The following is a 20,433-nucleotide window of genomic DNA, read 5'->3' on the forward strand; positions in this document are numbered from 1 at the left end:
GTGGAGCTGAGTCCATGATCAGATCAGCCATAATCTTATTAAATGGCAGGCTCGAGGGGCCAGGTGGCCTACTCCTGCTTCTTATGTTCTCATAAGCCAGATGACCCAGTGATGTGATGAATCATTAGTGTGTTCACTATTGTATTATTGCATAGTCCACATGCTAGAGACACGTGACTCCCAAAGCAAGCGCTCTACTCGGAGCTCCTTCATGGCAAACGAGTCAAAGGTGGGCAGCGGAAACATTACAAGGACACGCTCAAAGCCTCCCTGATAAAGTGCAACATCTCCACTGACACCTGCGAGTCCCTGGCCAAAGACCGCCCTAAGTGGAGAAAGTGCATCCGGGAGGGCGCTGAGCTCCTCGAGTCCCGTCGCCAAAAGCATACAGAAATCAAGTGCAGGCAGCGGAAAGAGCGTGCGGCAAACCAGCCCCACCCACCCCGTCCTCAACGATTATCTGTCCCACCTGTGACAGAGACTGTGGTTCTCGTATTGGACTGTACAACCACCTAAGGACTCATGTTAAGAGTGGAAGCAAGTCTTCCTCGATTCCGAGGGACTGTCTATGATGATTACGTAAAGACAAGTTGTACTGATAAAACCAAGTGAATCTAATTACTGTTGCTCTGTATGTTTACTCGTAGTGAAATAAATCACCTTAATCAATTGTATCAAACTCCGTCTCACCAAGTGATTTATTGCTTGGTTCACCTACAGAGAGAAGTAGTTCTTGTGCAACATATCCAAATATTTGGTTCAGGTTGCAAGAGGGATACTATTGTTACACTTCTGATTATGCTATCTTGTAAGTAGATGTAGGGTAGGCAGCATCTGTGGAGAGAGAAACAGAATTAACATTTCAGATCGCATCGACCTGAAACGTGAACTTTGTTTCTCTCTCCACAGATGCTGCCTGACCTACTGAGTATTTCCAGCATTTTCTGTTTTTATTTCAGTATTCGCAGTATTTTGCTTTTGTAGTGTGTGTTAACTAAGAAAGTAAGCTGCTCAGACCACTTGTGGTTGCGACTGACACCACTAAACCTAAAAAGGTAACTGGCTGACCTCTCATGCTGTCCTTTAGATTTGAGGCGGTGCAGTACACTGGTACCATGCAAAATCACACATGGTAAGATGCAGTTTTGTCCCTTCTGAGTCAGCAGGTTGTGGGTTCAAGTCCCACTCCAGGGACTTGAGCGCATAAATCTAGGCTGACACTCCAGTGCAGTGCTGAGACGATAAACCGAAACTCCTTCTCAGGTGGACGTAAAGGATCCCATGGCACTATTTCGAAGAAGAGCAGAGGAGTTATCCCACATGTCCTGGCCAATATTTATCCCTCAATCAACATTAAAAAAAACAGATTATCTGGTCATTATCACATTGCTGTTTGTGGGAGATTGCTGTGCGCAAGTTGGCTGTCGCGTTTCCCACATTATAACAGTGACTACACTCCAAAAGTACTTCATTGGCTGTAAAGCACTTTGAGACGTCTGGTGTTGTGACAGGCACTATATAAATGCAAGTCTTTCCTCCTTTATTTTCCATACAGATTTCCCAGAGTTGGCTGGACCATGGAGGAAGGAATAAAGACTCCCTCTCGCTCCCTCACCATATGCACACACAGCTGACTCTTGGGGTGGGGGTTGGGGGGGTGGGGGCTCGGGCAAGATAGGTCGGGTGGGAAAATGTTTTTCTAAGACAGCGGGTCAGGATCCCACCACCACGCGCCTTTCCTAAATGTCAGGTCTGTCAACGCTGAGCAGACCCAACACGCAGTGGTCGGGGAGGCAATTCAGGTCATTCTGACCTTATTAACAGACATCAAGAACTATTTTAAGGTCACCTTCAGAGTTTACCAGGTCGCCCACAGGGTCTACGCTGCTCGGGGATAACGTCAGGTAAGTAGAGTAGGTCAGGAGTTGTATGACCATGGAATCGTCTCATTACTTGACAGCTGGAAATGTGCTATAAAAGCTCCCATCTCACAGCTGTTCACTTTCCAAGCTCAGAAGCTGGTGCTTATTACATTTGGAAGACAGATTGTGCTTTATGCAAGTTGACAGTGTTTGGAGTAAACTATCCCGTGTCACCTCATTGTAACAACCTCTCTCACCATTGACAGATCACTTCTGTCATCTCAAGTTCACCTGCCATCGATTACATCAGCATTGGTGTCCTTGAAGCTATCTCACCTTGGTCATCGGAATCCCACCATGATCAGCCTCAACACCAGCAGCACCAGTAATAACACCAACCTTTTCCACAATCAACTGATGCTGCACAGGACAGAGGGCTTCAGCACTACATTGCTGGCCGGGAGGCCAAGGATGGCCTCACCACGGCCAGATTTACTTCACTTGATGCTGTGCACCCTTGGCTTCCACATGATGTGCCAGGTTGGCACCACCCCACACCAACACTGTCAAGCATCCCTACAATGCCCAAGCCATTCCTTTCACACTCATCACTATTGCAGGGGGTACCGTTATGTGTCACCATTCACTACAACTCACTAAGCCACTTCCAAAGGTGCATACAGATCTGTCCAAGAATGCAAAGTTTGAAATGAAAGGTTTCAATGTTTGACACCACATTAACAGAAACTTTACATGAACCTTGCATAAACCACCCAAGTGCCTACCCTTGTGTGTTAGTTAGTATGATTGGACTAGGATGAAGGTGAGTGTGAGGGGAGGCTGGTGAGATGGGAATGTGAAAATGTAGATGGAGAGGAATGGATGGAGGTGCAAGGTAAAGTGATGTGTGGATGTGCAGGATTAGGGTAGGGAAGGCAGGCTGATGGGAATGTGATGAGTGACACAGCAGGATGAGGTTGAGTGTGGCTTTGTAGTAATGTTTCGTGATCGACGGAGATCATTTAAAGGTTTGCACCACTGCAGCCTGGCCCTACTAACGATATCCCTGCTTGTATCCTCCTCTGCAATGTGCAACCAGACTGCATTGGTCTCCTGGGGAGGTCCCTTCCACCCATTGGGATAGCCTGGGTGCAGCTGTGCACCTCTGTGCAGTGATGGTCAATGTTTGCAGTACCTCAATGTTGTAGAACACTGACAGCACAACTGTCAAAATAAATTTGCACATGGTCCCTAACAGGAAACCGGCTGATGACGCATCATCAAATGACATCATCAGACCCGCTTCCTTCAGTAGGCCGGGAATCTCGCTGGGCAGGCTTAACAAGCCCAATCAGGGGAAAATAATTTTAGACAGCAGGCTGGAGGCATCAGTGAGGCCGGGACCTGCCACCGGCATCGCCCGCCACTTAGGGGAAATTACGATCTACGTGCACCTGCACACAAGCAAGTTATTTGCATCATGGTCGCATCTTCCTGAACTAGACTCTGAGAAGCCAAATTACCACATTTATTCCTAGATGGATTTACTAGTGCCACAGAAATGGTTGGGGGCATCTTGGCAAGCATGGGTAAACAAGCAACGTGGCTCCTGAGTACCCTGACATTCCTTCTTTCATTCAATACAATGTAAAGCATAACCTACTGTGATTGGGCTGCTTCAGGAGAACCTACCAGCATTCACATCTCTTTGTGATGCCATCAGGAATCGGATGGCACAGCCATCATTGGGACGAGGAACCTCCACCAACAATATTTGCCAAAGTGAGTTATGCTACTTCTCTGTGGCAGATGTTGGGGGTGCAGGTGCTGGCTGTTGCATCAGTGCATGTAGCAAAAATTCCTATGAATCAAGGTGAAAATGGAAATCCAACTGGACTCGAAAGGGTGGGAGCGGGTTTCAGGTGGGCAGGGTTGGAGCAAGTGTTAAACCTGCCCAATGAGGGTTTTTTAACCAGGAGTGGATTTTGGACGGGGCAAGTGTCACATCCCCCTAACATCATTAGTTTGACACCTGGATTATTTTAGCTCCCAAGCCTCATTTACATCCCACCAGCACGGACTGCCCAAAATGGCCTATTGATGTCATAGGACCCTTACTTGCACATGTGGACAAGTCTCCCATCTGGGTTAGGCAGGTGCCTCATCCGTCACTAAAATGAGTGGCTTTAAAATTAACGCCGAGTAGGTAAGGTACAGATAATTAATTCGTCCCTTCTTAACTAGGACCCCCCCACCACACCCGGCCTGGTTTTCACTGCCTGGCCCCCCCCTGAAAATTTGTTTTTAAAAAAAAGAGGAAACAAGTCTCTGGATGCAATTCCAGATTGGGTCCTGATGACATTTGCAAATTTAAAACTGGACTCCATTTCCTTCCTGCAGATGTCCCTTCATCTGCTCAGAAGAGCAGGTTAATTAATATAGGGACACGGCAGGAAGGAAGCGGGATTGGCGGGGGTAAGTGACTCGCGTTATTTAAATTGACCCCCCCAACCCAGTTTCAGTCAGTTAAAATCGGGGCCATTAACTCAGTCTCTCCACAGATGCTGCCTGATCGGCTGAGTGTTTTTCAGCATTTTCTGTTTTTATTTCAATATTTCTTGCAGCTTTCTAGTACAATTCCAATTTCTGATTTTACCTCATGTGACATTCATGGTTTAGAAATAAAATATTCTATAAAGTGGTGGAAATCATATTCCAAAAATTTGATCTAAAAACCTAGTCATATCATTTTTTTTTTAAACTCATCAATTGTCTCCAGTAAACTTTGTGTTAATTCAGATATTGTCCAGCACATTATAGAATAGAATAGAAATTTACAGCATGGAAGGAGGCCATTTCAGCCCATCATGTCCACGCCAGCCAACCAAGAGCTTTCCAGCCTAATCCCACTTTCCAGCTCTTGGTCCATAGCCCTGTAGGTTACAGCACTTTGTGCACATCCAAGTATTTTATAAATGTGGTGAGGCTTTCTGCCTCTACCTCCCTTTCAGGCAGTGAGTTCCAGACCCCCACCACCCTCTGGATAAAGATATCTCCTCTATACCTCCCTGCAATTACTTTAAATCTATGCCCCCAAACGATATAAAGCAAACAGTGTTGTGACTCGGATTACTGGTATTAGTTTCTTATTATTAATAGTTATATGTGAGTAAACCGCCTCAGAGTCCTTGTGCAGATGTCAGCAATGATAAAAGTGTATTCATTAATCCAATCAATAAGTCTCTTACCAGTTACACCCTGTTGCAGGAGTTATGTGTGTTAATCGAGGCCGACAGCAGTGAGTCATGTCGAGTTCCAGGAATGGATTGGCGTGGCTTTAGAATGGTTATGTTTGTCTTGAGTTTAGTGAAATGGGGAAAGTCCATTTTCAACAAAAAAAATTCCAGGATTGTATAATGCATTTCAAATAATCCCCTTTAATATTCAAAAACTCTGCAGTGTTTTGAGTCAACATCTAGATGTTTGAATGAAAAAGTAACTTAAGGTTAAGTATTAGGAATGGTCGATGATTACCCCAATTTGGGGTAGATTTTAACTTTCCGGCAGTCGACTTCCAGAAAGCACCGGCCACCTACCCAATCCCTCCAGCAGGAGGCCCCGACATCACTAACACATTGCTGGGGAACTGCAGCCCCAAACGACATCCCGCTGCTGCGCGCTGTCTTTAGGCCAGTGCTGTATCGAGCACATACAACGGTCGGCGGAAAGATAGGTCCAGGGGAGTGGGGCGCAATCCTGGAGTGGAAGAGCCTGGGATGGCAACGGCATCCAATATTATTCTTGTGGAGCTCAAAGGAGCACTCCTGCACCAGTTGACACCACAAACATAACTTTAGACTTAGCGCCAAGTTTTGCTCAATAATATGCATGCCTCTCATCTGGATTGATCCATGGTCTCTCTGCATGCCTTGCTACAGCATTTTTAGTGCTGCATTCTTTATGGTGATAAAAATTGATTTGCATCACACTGACTTTCTAACACAAGAGTAAAAGCTTAGTCCTGGGCTCAGTGTGATATACAGTTCCCAATCCGAACACTATGTAGCAAATTGGAAAATTTAGTGTAGCTAAAGTTAATTTGATATGCACTTCCAATATTTGGCTAAATTGTTTTTTTGAATCACCAGCATGAAAGATTTATACCATTTTATAATAACTTATGTCAAACAGCACGTACTTGCTGACAGCTGTTTCCCAGCTGATGAAATGTAAAACTTACCAACAGCTGGACAGATGCCTCTGATATACTTTTTAAGCTGTGTTTTCCTCGCAGTGAGCAACGCGCAAAGTTGCCCAGGTATGTCCTGTCCACAAAAAACAAGACAAATCTAAACCTGCCTGGTAGAGCCCAATCAGCCTACTCCCAAACATCAACAAAGTGATGGAAGGAGTTGTCAACAGTGCTATCAAGTGCCACTTACTCACCTTATTCACTGATGCTCAGTTTGGATTCCACCAGAATCAGTCAGCTCCAGACCTCATTACAGCCTTGGTCCAAACATGGACATGAGCTGAATTCCAGAGGTGAGGTGAGTGTGACTGCACTTGACATAAGAACATAAGAAATAGGAGGAGGAGTAGGACATTTGACCCCTTGAGCCTGCTCCACCATTTAATAAGATCATGGCTGATCTGATCATGAACTCAGCTCCACTTCCCTGCCCGCTCCCCATAACCCTTTATTCTCTTATCGCACAAAAATCTGTCTATCTCCGCCTTAAATATATTCAATAACTCAGCCACCATAGCTCTCTAGGGCAAAGAATTCCACAGATTTACAACTCTCTAGGAGAAGAAATTCCTCCTCATCTCAGTTTTAAATGGGCAGCCCCTTATTCTGAGACTATGTCCCCTAATTTTAGTTTCCCCTATGAGTAGAAATATCCTCTCTGCATCCACCTTGTCAAGTCCCCTCTTATATGTTTCGATAAGTTCACCTCTCATTCTTCTGAATTCCAATGAGTATAGACCTAACCTACTCAACCTATCTTCATAAGTCAACCCCCTCATCTCCGGAATCAAGCTAGTGAACCTTCTCTGAACATCCTCCAGTGTAAGTATATCCTTCCTTAAATACAGAGACCAAAACTGTACGCAGTACTCTAGGCATGGCCTCACCAATACACTATCCTCCTGCAATAAAGGCCAACATTCAATTTGCCTTCCTGATTACTTGCTGTACCTGCATACTAACTTTTGTGTTTCATGCACAAGGACCCCCAGATCCCTCTGTACTGCAGCACTTTGCAATTTTTCTCCATTTAAATCATAATTTGCTTTTCTATTATGTCTGCCAAGGTGGATAACCTCACATTTTTCCACATTATACTCCAACCGCTAAATTTTTGTCCATTCTATAGCCTGTCTATATCCCTTTGCAGATTTTTTGTGTCCTCCTCACAATTTGCTTTCCCACCTATCTTTGTATCATCAGCAAACTTGGTTGCATTACACTCGGTCCCTTCATCCAAGTCATTACTATAGATTGTAAATAGTTGAGACCCCAGCACCGATCCCTGCGGCACCCCACTAGTTACTGTTTGCCAACTGGAAAATGACCCATTTATGTCGGCTCTCTGTTTTCTGTTAGTTAGCCAATCCTTTATCCATGCTAATATATTACCCCCAACCCCGTGAACTTTTATCTTGTGCAGTAACCTTTTATGTGGCACCTTATCAAATGCCTTCTGCAAATCCAAATACACCACATCCACTGGCTCCCCCTTATCCACCCTGCTCGTTACATCCTCAAAGAACTCTAGCTAATTTGTCAAACATGATTTCCCTTTCATAAAATCATGCTGACTCTGCTCAGGTAGCATTTGATCAAGTGTGACGTCAAGGAGCCCTGGTAAAACTGAAGTCAATGGGAACCAGGGGAAAACTGTCTGATGGGTGGAGTCATAGCTAACACAAAGGAAGATACTTATGGTCGTTGGAGGTCAATCATCTCAGGAGTTCTTCAGGGCAATATCCTAGGCTCAACCATCTTCAGCTGTTTCATCAATGACCTTCCCTGCATTATAAGATCAGAAGTGAGGCTGTTCGCTGATGATTGCACAGTATTCAGCTCCATTCGCAATTCCTCACATTATAAAGTAGTCCATGCCACATGCAGCAAGATCTGGACAACGTCCAGCTTGGGCTGATAAGTGACAAGCAGCATTTGCACCACACTAGTGCCAGTTGGTGACCATCTCCAACAAGTGAGAGTCTAACAACCTCTCCTTGATATTCAAAGACGTTACCATCACCAAATTCCCCACATCAACATCTTGGGGGGTCACCATTGATGCTGTGAGTACTGGAGCAGATCAGAGGATGCATATTCTGTTGCGAGTGGCTCACCTCCTGACTCCTCAAAGTCTCTCCGCCACCTACAAGGCACAAGTCAGAAATGCTATGGAATACTCTCCACTTGTCTGGATGAGTGCAGTTGCAACAACACTCAGGAAACTTGGCACCATTCGGAACAAAGCAGTCCACTTGATTGGCACCCCATCTACCATTACAAACATGCACTTCCTCCACCACCAGCGCACCGTGGCTACAGTGTGTACCATCTACAAGATGCATTGCAGTAACTCACCAAGACTTCTTCGCCAGCACCTCCCAAACCTGCGACCTCTACCACCGAGAAGGACAAAGGTGGATAGGAACATCACCACCTCCAAGTTCCTCTAGAAATTACATACTATTCTGGACACATATCACTGTTCCTTCATCGTTGCTAGATAAAAATCCTGGAACTCCCTTCATAACAGTATTGTGAAAGTACCTTCACCACATGGAATGCAGAGGTTAAAGAACGAAGCACACTATCACTTTCTCAAGAACAAGTAAGGATGGATAATAAATACTGGCCTTGTCAGCCACATTCGAGAATTAATATTTTAAAAATAGTGCAGATTGGGATAGATGTGTTGGGGCATGGTAGAGAGCTGGTGCCGCAAAGCTAGTCTCCAGTTGTCTTGGTTAATCCTTGCCACTGGATCAAGACCTAGCTCTGTCAAGCCCATGTGGTAGCTAGGATGCAATGACCACCACACATTAAAAAAATCCACACACAGGCATCTTCCACCCTTCAAGATGTAGTTCAGGATCCGGAATATTAGGTTCTTCATTGAAACACCTGTGAACTCATCCCTTTTCGGCATGGAAGCAGGTCATCTTCATTTTGAGGGACTGCCTATGATGATGAGAGATGTGATTAACACTTGTGTAAAATAGGGAGGGTGCATGAATTTTGGCAATTGAATAGTTAAGAGTGAATCAGAGATGGCAAACAGTGTGGTGATAACACCCACTAATTGATTTACTTGGTCTATTTGTTATATCTGTAAATGTGTAATAGCCTACTAGTCCATGACTGTAGGTTCTCTTCAATGTTTACTTGCCACAAGAAGCTCGACAAAGAGAAAAGTATTTGTATGCTTTCCCATCTTTCCTAAAGATGTAACTTCTGTTTGATGGGGAATGGTTTCAGTGTCCTTGCAGAACCTGCCCTGACTAACTGTCTTCCACGTGTGAGCTTTGACAATGAAGCCTAGACCTTCTCAAGCAAATACTCGAATGGAAGTATAGCAGGATGCCATTTGCCAATCCAACAGCAAGTGGGCCGACTTCACCACAGTTTCTGGAGTCAGCTTAATTTTAATAATCATGACAAATCCCAACATTAATAATGCCTCTAACTGCATGCTCACCATTCACTGGGGTTGGGAACTTGTGCCTTTTTGCAGAATGTAAAGGCCTACAGCAACTTAAAGTGGGGATCACCTGAGAATGTTCTCTTAAATTGTAATTTTGGATTGTGAAAATGTCCATGAGATCTGCTGCAGGTTTTCTTAAGAATATGTGGAAGTGCTTGAACAAAGTTAGATAGTGAAGGGATGTCTTGCTTAGCTCGGAGCAGCACTGCGCCCAAACAACAGGAGCATGGCAGCTGTGGTCAGGGCAGTCACTGCCAACTCCATGATCTCATGCTTGACAACTCAGTGCCTGAAAGAATTTAATGGCCAACCAAGTCTGGCAAGGTCAAAGGAGTCAACCATACATTTCAAGGATGCACAGTACAAAGAGTGCTGTCTTCTCTCCTTATACTGTGTTAAAGTGCTTGAATTACTTACCACCAATGCCCAGGGGACGATATGGGGCCCCTTGCATCTCCAGCCATCACCTGGAAATGTTTCTTCACTCAGACTTACATGCAACAGCTCTATAAAAAAACAAGGGGCTAAAAATTTGACTGCCTTCAAAAACAGACGCAGGGATCACGATGCGTGATCAACCCACGCCAGTTCAAAGTAATTCAGGCAGCATCCAAACTTCGTGCTGCCTACTAATTAGAATGACTGTGGCGTGGAACCCAGTGCTGAACGCGCTGCTGAGTGGCTGCCACCTTAGCAGTAAACCCAAGTTTCTGCGAGACCAGCACCACTTAAAACTAGTCCGCACTACGTAATGGAAGCTTACAACTCTTAAAGGGGAGGTGCCTTCTAGCTGCAGCAGGTGATTCAACTGGGTAGGGAACAGAGTCTGAGCAGGAACAACACAGAGTAATGGCACAACAGGGCAGAGAGTGGGCTCCAAGATTCTCTGGCCAAGGTTCACTGGAGGCCTTGGTGCAGGTGGTCAACAGGAGGAAAGAGATCCTGTATTCACAGGGGACCAGGAGGCCCTCCAGGCAAACTCTGAAAAGACAATGGGAGCAGATCACCATCATGGTTAATGCCAGCAGTGTAGCCCCGAGGACCTGGATGCAGTGCCACGAGAAGTTTAATGACCTCACACGAGTGGTCAAGGTCAGTGAATTAATCCTCAAATGCCATATTGTTACAACTGTACCACTTTGCTGAGACACTGCTCACTTCACCAGCCCCGCCCCCCTCCACTCACCTAAAACAATCTCTCGCAATCACGACTCATACCTCACAGTCATAGCTTCACCTCACCCTCACACATTTAGCACTGCTACAAGCCTCACACCCAGTTCTCATAGCTTGCACACACTCCCAGCTAATCAACATGACAGGCACATCACCCAAACACATTGTACCACATTCACTGACACAGTCCCCTTTCTCTTGCAGGACAAGGTGGCTCATAATCGGAGGCAGCAGAAGATGGAGAAAGGCTTGCCTGCATGACCTTACCTCCATGGAGGAAATGGTGCAGGAGATTATTGGAATGGCCACCACTGAGCCTGTGGCCAGCAGCGGGGCTGAAACAATGAAAGGTAACATTATCCTCAGAACTAATCCTCCTTCTCACATCCCACTTCCCCCTCATCCCTCAATCTCTTCTGATTTACAAGCTGCAGATGGTGCAAGCATGCACCTCTTACTCTTCCCCCCTCCACCCCCATCCCCTCACCACTAACCTACTCTTGTGCCTTTCTCCTTTCAGATAGCCAAGAACTGCAACATGGCCAAGCATTGCAAGAGGAAGAAGCCATTGATGCTGAAGACACAGCACTGTCATTCAATTTCACACTTGCAGCCACCAGCTCAGATACTGACACTCCACGTAATTTAGAAGGTAGCATATATAGAATCATAGAAACTTACGGCACAGAAGGAAGCCATTCGGCCCAACATATCTGTGCCGGCCAAAAAGCAGCTGTCCAGCCTAATCCCACTTTCCAGCTCTCGTAGGTTACGGCACTTCAAGTGCATATCCAAGTACATATTAAATGTGATAAGCATTTCTGCCTCTACCACCCTTCCACGGTCTGGGTGAAAAAAAGTTCCTCTCAAATCCCCTCTAATCCTTCTACCAATCACTTTAAATCTATGCCCCTGATTATTGTTGTTATTGCTCCTCCTCCCCCCTCCTCCCCCTCCTCCTCCCTCCTCCTCCTCCTCCCCCCTCCTCCCTCTCCCTCCCCCTCCTCCTCCCTCCTCCTCCTCCTCCCCCCCTCCTCCCTCTCCCTCTCCCTCCTCCTCCTCCCCCTCCCTCTCCCCCCTCCTCCTCCTCCTCCTCCCCCTCCCTCTCCCCCTCTCTCCTCCTCCTCCCTCCCCCCTCCGCCTCCCTCCCCCCCTCCTCCTCCTCCTCCTCCCTCCCCCGCCTTGGGTTGTCATGCGCTCCTTGCGCTGTTTGCGCTTGGCCTTCTCTTGCTCCCGGCGAAGAGACTCGATGTCTTCGCCGCATTCCCGGATGCTTCTCCTCCACTTTGAGCGGTCTTGGGCCAGGGATTCCCAGGTGTCGATGGGGTTGTTGCGCTTTTTCAAGGAGGCTTTGAGGGTGTCCTTGAAGCATGTCCTCTGCCCACCTGGGGCTCTCTTGCTGTATCAGAGCTCTGAGTACAGTGCTTGTTTTAGGAGTCTAGTGTCGGCCATTGGAGCTGATCAAGCGTGGTCAATGCTTCGATGCTGGGGATATTGGCCTGAGCGAGAACACTGACGTTGGTGTGCCTATTCTGCCAATGGATTTGCAAGATCTTGCGGAGGCAGCATTGGTGGTACTTCTCCAGTGCTTTGAGGTGCCAGCTGTACATAGTCCATGACTCTGAAGTGTATAGGAGGGCGGGTATCACTACTGCTCTGTAGACCAGGAGCTTGGTGCTGGGTTAGAGGTCCTGGTTTTCAAACACTCTCTTCCTCAGGCGACCAAAAGCTGCGCTGGCACACTGAAGGCGGTGTTGTTCTTCATTATCGACGTCTGTCCTTGTTGAGAGTAGGCTCCCAAGGCATAGAAAATGGTCCACATTATCCAAGGCCTCGACATGGATTTTGATAATTGGGGGGCAGTACTGTGTGGCAGAGGCAGGTTCGTAGAGGACCTTTGTCTTATGGATGTTTAGTGTAAGGCCCATGCTCTCGTACGCCTCGGTGAAGGTGTTAACAATGGCTTGGAGTTCGGTCTCCGAGTGTGCGCAGACGCAAGCCTCGCCTGTGTACTGTAATTCAATGACAGAGGATGGGACAACCTTGGATCTGGCCTGGAGGCGGTGGAGGTTGAACAGTTTCCCGTTTGTTCTGTAGATTAGCTCCACTCCAGCGGGGAGTTTACTGAGGGTGAGATGGAGCATTGCAGCAAGGAAGATCGAGAAAAGCGTTGGTGCGATGACACAGCTTGCTTGACCCCGGTCCGTTCGTCAATTCGGTCTATCGTGGATCTGTTGGGCAGGATCATGGCTTGCATGTCATTGTGAGCAGATTATTCACCTCTCTGCAAAGGAAAATAGGTTCTTCCTATCCACTCTATCTTGGCCCCTCATAATTTAATACACCTCAATCAAGTCTCCTCTCAGCCTTGTCTGTTCCAAAGAAAACAACCCCAGCCTATCCAATCATTCCTCATAGCTAAAATTCTCCAGTCCTGCAACAATCACGGAAATCTCCTCTGTACCCCCTTTAGTACAATCACATCTTTCCTGTAATGTGGTGACCAGAAATGTACACAGTACTCTAGCTGTGTCCACAAAAAGCAGGATAAATGTAATCTGGCCAATTACCGCCCCATCAGTCTACTCTCAATCATCAACAAAGTGAAGGAAGGTGCCATCGACAGTGCTATCAAATGGCATTTACTCACTGTAATGTATGCACCTGTGAGTATGTTCACAGGTTTGTAGAGCTGTTGCCGGAAAGCCTCCTCGTAGGACTGCTCCTGGGCACGGCCAAGGGTGCCATCAGCCGGTCCAGGCAGCGGGCGGTCGAGGGGGTCGTTCAGCCTGACTGCCTGCCTCTCTTCCGCGCTTACATCCGAGCCAGGGTGTCCTTGGAGATGGAGCACGCGGTGTCCACCGGTACGCTCGCGGCCTTCCGTGAGAGGTGGGCGCCGGAGGGACTGGAGTGCATTATCAACCCCGGCAACCAAATTTAAATTTGATTTTATGTTTTAAAGTTGAATTTGTTTTAATTGCCGGTGTTTTTAGTGTCCCCCTCCCCTTTTATAGGGGGCACTTGGAAAAAAAAAATTTTTGATTTTAGTGCCCAAAAAAAACAAAACAAAACAAAAAAAAATACAAAAATAAAACCAAAAAAAAGGAAAAAAGAGAGCAGTTATAAGTGTCTGGAGTGTCCCCCAGATCGGGGGGCACTTGATTTAACTGTTTAATTTTGTTCTCCAATCAAAAGAGTTGTAGAGCTGTTGCCGGAAAGCCTCCTCGTAGGACTGCTCCTGGGCACGGCCAAGGGAGCCATCAGCCGGTCCAGGCAGCGGGCGGTCGAGGGGGTCGTTCAGCCTGACTGCCTGCCTCTCTTCCGCTCTTACATCCGGTCCAGGGTGTCCCTGGAGATGGAGCACGCGGTGTCCACCGGTACGCTCGCGGCCTTCCGCGAGAGGTGGGCACCGGAGGGACTGGAGTGCATTGTCACCCCCGGCAACCAAATTTTAATTTGATTTTATATGTTTTAAAGTTTAATTTGTTTTAATTGCTGGTTTTAGTGACCCCCTACCCTTTTATAGGGGGCACTTGTACAATGTATGGATTTAATGCCAAAAAAAACAAAAACAAAAAGGCACTTGTAAACTATTTGGAGTGTCCCCCAGATCAGAGGGCACTTGATTTAATTGTTTAATTTTGTCTCCAATCAAAAGAGTTGTAGAGCTGTTGCCGGAAAGCCTCCTCGTAGGACTGCTCCTGGGCATGGCCAAGGGGGCCATCAGCCGGCCCAGGCAGCGGGCGGTCGAGGGGGTCGTTCAGGCGGACTGCCTGCCTCTCTTCCACGCGTATATCCGCGCCAGGGCGTCCTTGGAGATGGAGCACGCGGTGTCCACCGGTACTCTCACGGACTTCCGCGAAAGGTGGGCGCCGGAGGGACTGGAGTGCATCATCACCCCCGGCAACCAAATTTTAATTTGATTTTATATGTTTAAAGTTTAATTTGTTTAATTTGCCGGTTTTAGTGTCGTTCCCCCCCCCCCCCCCACCCCCTCTGCCTTTTAGCCAGGGGGCACTTGTATAATTTGTGTTCATAATGCCCTCAAAAAAAATACAAAACAAAAAAAAGGGGGGCACTTGATACGTTTTTGGAGTGTATGCCCCCCCCCCCTTTAATCAGGGGGCACTTGATTACTGATTACAACTTAAAATAGTTGTAGAGCTGTTGCATTGTGAGTGGCTTTGCCAGTCACGTGATGTTCAGAAGACTCAATAAAACCCCAGTCAGTTGGGTCTAGATCATCCACAATGAGGTGTACAGCTGTGAGCCTAGTGGGTGAACTGGTAATGTGCAGTGTGATTGTTAAACCTTTGTTCATAAACCGACTATTTCTTAATAGCAATGTGTTACTATGAATTCTTAAGCAAGAACCCATGAAGCAAATACATTACACTCATCAATAACCTGCTCACCGATGTTCAGTTCAGGTTCCTCCAGGATCACTAGGCTCCAGATCTCATAACAGCCTTGGTCCAAACATGGACAAAAGAGCTGAATTCCAGAGGTGAGATGAGAGTGACTGCCCTTGACATCAAGGCAGCATTTGACCCAGTGTGGCGTCAAGGAGCCCCAGTAAAATTGAAGTCAATGGGAATCAGGGGAAACTCTCCATTAGCTGGAGTCATACCTAGCACAAAGGAAGATGCTTTGTGGTATTTGGAGGTCAATCATCTCAGTCCCAGGACATCGCTGCAGGAGTTCCTCAGGGCAATGTCCTAGGCCCAACCATCTTCAGCTGCTTCATCAATGATCTTCCCTCCATCATAAGGTCAGAAGTGGGGATGTTCGCTGATGATTGCACAGTGTTCAGTTCCATTCACAACTCCGCAGATAATGAAGCAGTCCATACCCGCATGCAGCAAAACCTGGACAACTTTCAGGCTTAGGCTGATAAATGGCAAGTAACATTTGCGCGACACAATTCCCAGGCAATGACTATCTCCAACAAGAGAGAGCCTAACCACCGCTCCATGACAATCAATGGCATTACCATCACCAAATGCCCCACCATCAACGTCATGGAGGTCACCACTGACCAGAAATGTAATTGAACCAGCCACATAAATACTGTGGCTGCAAGTGCAGGTTAGAGGCTAGGTATTCTGCGGCAAGTGACTCACTTCCTGACTCCCCAAAGCTTTTCCACTTATACCCATAAGGTTTAAGTCAAGTGTGTGATGGAATACTCTCCATTTGCCTGGATGAGTGCAGCATCAAAAACACTCAAGAAGCTCAATACCATCCAGGTCAATGCAGCCCGCTTGATTGGCACCGCATCCACCACCTTAAACATTCATTCCCTCCACCACAGGTGCACCGTGGCTGCAGTGTGTACCATCTAAGAAAGAACATAAGAAGTAAGAAATATGAGCAGGAATAGACCATTTGACCCCTCGAGCCTGCTCCACCATTCAATAAGATCATGACTGATCTGATCTTGGCCTCAATTCCATTTTTCTGTGCGCTCCCCTTAACTCTTGACTCCCCTGTAGTTCAAAAATCTGTCTATCCCCACCTTAAATATATCCAATGACTCAGCCTCCACAGCTCTCTGGGGTAGAGAATTCCAAAGATTCATGACCCTCTGAGAGAAGAAATTCCTCCGCATCTCCATTTTAAATGGGTGACCCCTTATTCTGAAACTATGCCCTCTAGGTCTAGATTCCCCACGAGGGAAACATCCTCTCCGCATGTATCCTGTCAAGCCCCCTCAGAATCTTATATGATTCAATATCATCACCTCACATTCTTCTAAACTCCAATGAGTATAGGCCCAACCTGCTCAACTTTTCTTCATATGATAACCCCTTCTTCTCAAGAATCAACCTCATGAACCTTCTCTGAACTGCCTTCAATGCAAGTATATCACTCCCTAAATAAGGAGGCCAAAGGAGGCAGTTCTCCAGGTGTGGCCTCACCCAATGCCCTGTACAGTTGTAGCAGGACTTCCTACTTTTATACTCCATCCTCCTTGCAATAAAGGCCAACATTCCACTTGCCTTCCTAATTATTTGCTGTGCCTGCATACTAACTTTTTGTGTTGCATGTATGAGGACCCCCAGATCCCACTGTACTGCAGCATTTAGTAGTTTCTCTCCATTTAAATAATATTTTGCTTTTTTAATCTGCCTACAAAAGTGGATAACCTCACATTTTCCCACATTATACTTCATCTGCCAAATTTTTGCCGACTCACTTAACCTATCTCTATCCCTTTGCAGATTCTTTCTGTCCTCTTCACAATTTGCTTTCCCACCTATCTTTGTATCATCAGCAAATCTGGCTACATTATACTCGGTCCCTTCATCCAAGTCATTAATATAGATTGTAAATAGTTGAGGCCCAGCATTGATCCCTGTGACACCCCACTAGTTACAGTTTGCCAACCTGAAAATGACCCATTTATCCCGACTCTCTGTTTTCTGTTAGTTAGCCAATCCTCTATCCATGCTAACATATTACCCCCAACACCGTGATCTTTAATCTTGTGCTCTATAAGATGCACTACAGCAACTCGCCAAGGCTTTTTCAGCAGCACCTCCCAAACCCACGACCTCTACTACCTAGAAGGACAAGGGAAGCAGGCGCATGAGAACACCATCACCTACCAGTTTCCCTTCTAAGTCACACACTGTCCTAACTTGTAAATATATCTTCATTCCTTCATCATCGCTAGGTCAAAATCCTGGAACTCCCACAATATGAAAAATGCAAACTATAGGGTATAAAAAAGGAAGACTTGTATTTATATAATGCCTTTCCCGACCACAGGACATCCCAAAGTGCTTTCCATCAATGATGTACTTTTTGAAATGTAGTCACTGTTGTAATGTAGGAAAAACAGCAAAAAATTTGCGCATTGCAAGCTCTCACAAACAGCAATGTGATAATGACCAGATAGTCTGTTTATTTTTCGTGATGTTGTTTGAGGGGTAAATATTAGCCAGGACACCCTGTTCTTATTCAAAATAGTGTTGGGGATCTTTTACGTTCTCCTGAGAGAGCAGACAGGACTGTCAAATTACAGCAGACACAAAAATAGGTCGACATGTCTGTTCCTGATCTTTCAACTATCAACAGTTACAGTCTTTTAATCCCATATTTATACTCTGACAATCAGGTCTGAATATGTTACAGTGAATCACACTAAAATGATGTAATACTTGGAAAAGTGTATGAGCTCCTACAGGCAAAGGGAAATACAGAGGTTAAGTGAGTAGGCAAAAATTTGGCAGCTGAAGTATCTATAGACCCCATGTTTTGACTAAGATGGACAGTAATTTAATTATTCACTGCAGACAAATATTAATCTCATATTTAATTAGCTTGTTGTTTAATATTCCAGTATTGATAAGTGGTGTCCTCATTCAATGACTGACAAATCATAACTTTAAATATGCACATTTTATTTTGGTTGCAAAGCTTACTTATTGATAAATAAGAATTTTTTCGAACTTCAGAAAAAGATCGATGGAAATCCTGGAGAAATGGTGTCAATAACCAAATTTTAGCCATTTTACGCAATTTCTGCGGAGGCTCTACTAGGATCTACTTAGATCCCCGCCAAAATTCCAGGAATAAATTATTTGACATTTCAAGAGCTCTGAAAAGTCTGGTCCAAGGTAAAATGTTCTCAAATCAATGAATTCTCTTTATTTGGTTAAAATTAATATGTAAACATTAATGCTTAGCTTTTAATAAAAATGAAATGATTGTTTACCAGTTAGACAGCTATTTATATTGATACTCATGATAATCCAGTGGAGTGTACGACTTTTAGTGAAAATGACTATCGAATGAGAAAATCTAAATTTAATGATGAGACCTGCTGGTAACATCTGTAATAAAGCACATTTTTGATGATGGAGTACAATGTTCGTTTATGCAAAGGAGGTGACATGACAGAATCTCCCTCCTCAAAAGACACTCTTCCACTTTGAATGTTATATGGTTGCTCTGTGAAACAAAGTCACCCTAACTCTCTAAACCAAACTTAAAACTTAATTCAAACCCTAAACCTAATTTTATTCGCAAATAAAATTGCCAGGACAGCATTCTATAAGGGGCGGATTTATTTCATGTCACCACTTAACTGATTCTGGAGGGGGAGAGAGAGAGAGCGAGAGCGCGAGCGAGCACCAGGAGCCAGAAACTGTCAAAACAGTATTCGAAGCTGCAGTCATCCCATGGGCTGTTCAGTGAGTGTCTCTAGTGTTACCCAGAATTGAATAATAAAATGAGAGCAATATAATGAACAACAATAAATGTGCTTCTACAATATAATAGAAATAAAGAGCCTCTTAATCTAACTGTGCTTTTCTGCTGTTTCAGTTGCTACCTTCCTGATGCTCCCCTCAAATCTGTAACTCCTGCTGAGGTCCTGTTCCATGTTGTTCATTTTCTCTCAGGCTCACTAGCTGCTATTCCTGGTGAGTGCTATAGGCTCATTCTTGGGAGGAAGTGGATGATTGGCGATGTGCGTGAAGAGGTGCTGACAGGGCCTGAAGCACAGGAGCCAGAATCCTCTTACTGCTCTTCCCCTGCTTATTGCTGTCGCACACATTGAAGAGCCAAAAGGTAATCATGGGTAGATGAGCTGAGCAGTGGCTATTCCATTTTTACCACAAACTATGAATGAGAGGGCCTCACCGGTTATTGTAATGACAAGTTACGCTTATGCAAGAGCTGAAAAGACATGAGAAGTTAAATATATGTTCAACTACAACTGTCATCACCCCTCCTATTTCTCCGTTTTCCACTTCTTCTCATGTGTGCTTGGCCAAGAGTTCCAGTGCTTCAACTTCATATGGAATGAGAGGCTGGAGGTTAGAGGGTCTATCACTGACTGCTCTCTGGCATTGGTTATGGTCCACTTTTTCCTTTAAAAACAAAAAAAATCTGAAGGCTATATGCTTGCCATCATATGGAATCCAAACTGAGATGTCAGTAATCATTCCTTTTTAAATGCAAGATGTTGGGACACCAAGAGCCGAGTGTAATGGATGAAAGAGATTTATGGAAATGGAGGTAAGTAGTCTTAGTGGGAGAGAATATGGAGTCAGATACTATTCTCGGCAGGATAAGTTGCAAATAATCTGTTTCAGCCCGAGACAGTGGCTGGGGAAGGAGCTGGATTTGGTGGCAAAGGTAGAGTTTGTACCTAGGCTAACGACAATGGCTTCAGTCTTCCTATTGTTTAGCTGGATGTCGGACAAGCAGTCTGACAAAACAGAGGTAGTGGAGGAGGCAAGGTAAGTGGTGGAGTGGTTGAGCTGGGTGTCAGTATATGAGTTTTGAGATATAGTGTATCAGTAATTTGAAACATGACATGTCGTGAGTGCAGGAGGCTTGAGAGGAACAGGTGACTTTGGATCTATGATTCCCAAAGCTCCATTTAAAAAAGGAGGCAGACAAAAAGCAGGAAACTATAGACCAGTTAGCCTAACATCTGTGGTTGGGAAAATGTTGGAGTCCATTATTAAAGAAGCAATAGCAGGACATTTGCAAAAGCAAAATTCGGTCAGGCAGAGTCAGCATGGATTTATGAAGGGGAAGTCATGTTTGACAAATTTGCTGGAATTCTTTGAGGATGTAACGAACAGGGTGGATAAAGGGAAACCAGTGGATGTGTATTTGGACTTCCTGAAGACATTTGACAA

This window comes from Pristiophorus japonicus, chromosome 1 (genome assembly GCF_044704955.1).
Source record: "Pristiophorus japonicus isolate sPriJap1 chromosome 1, sPriJap1.hap1, whole genome shotgun sequence".
In the NCBI taxonomy this organism is placed as follows: domain Eukaryota; kingdom Metazoa; phylum Chordata; class Chondrichthyes; family Pristiophoridae; genus Pristiophorus; species Pristiophorus japonicus.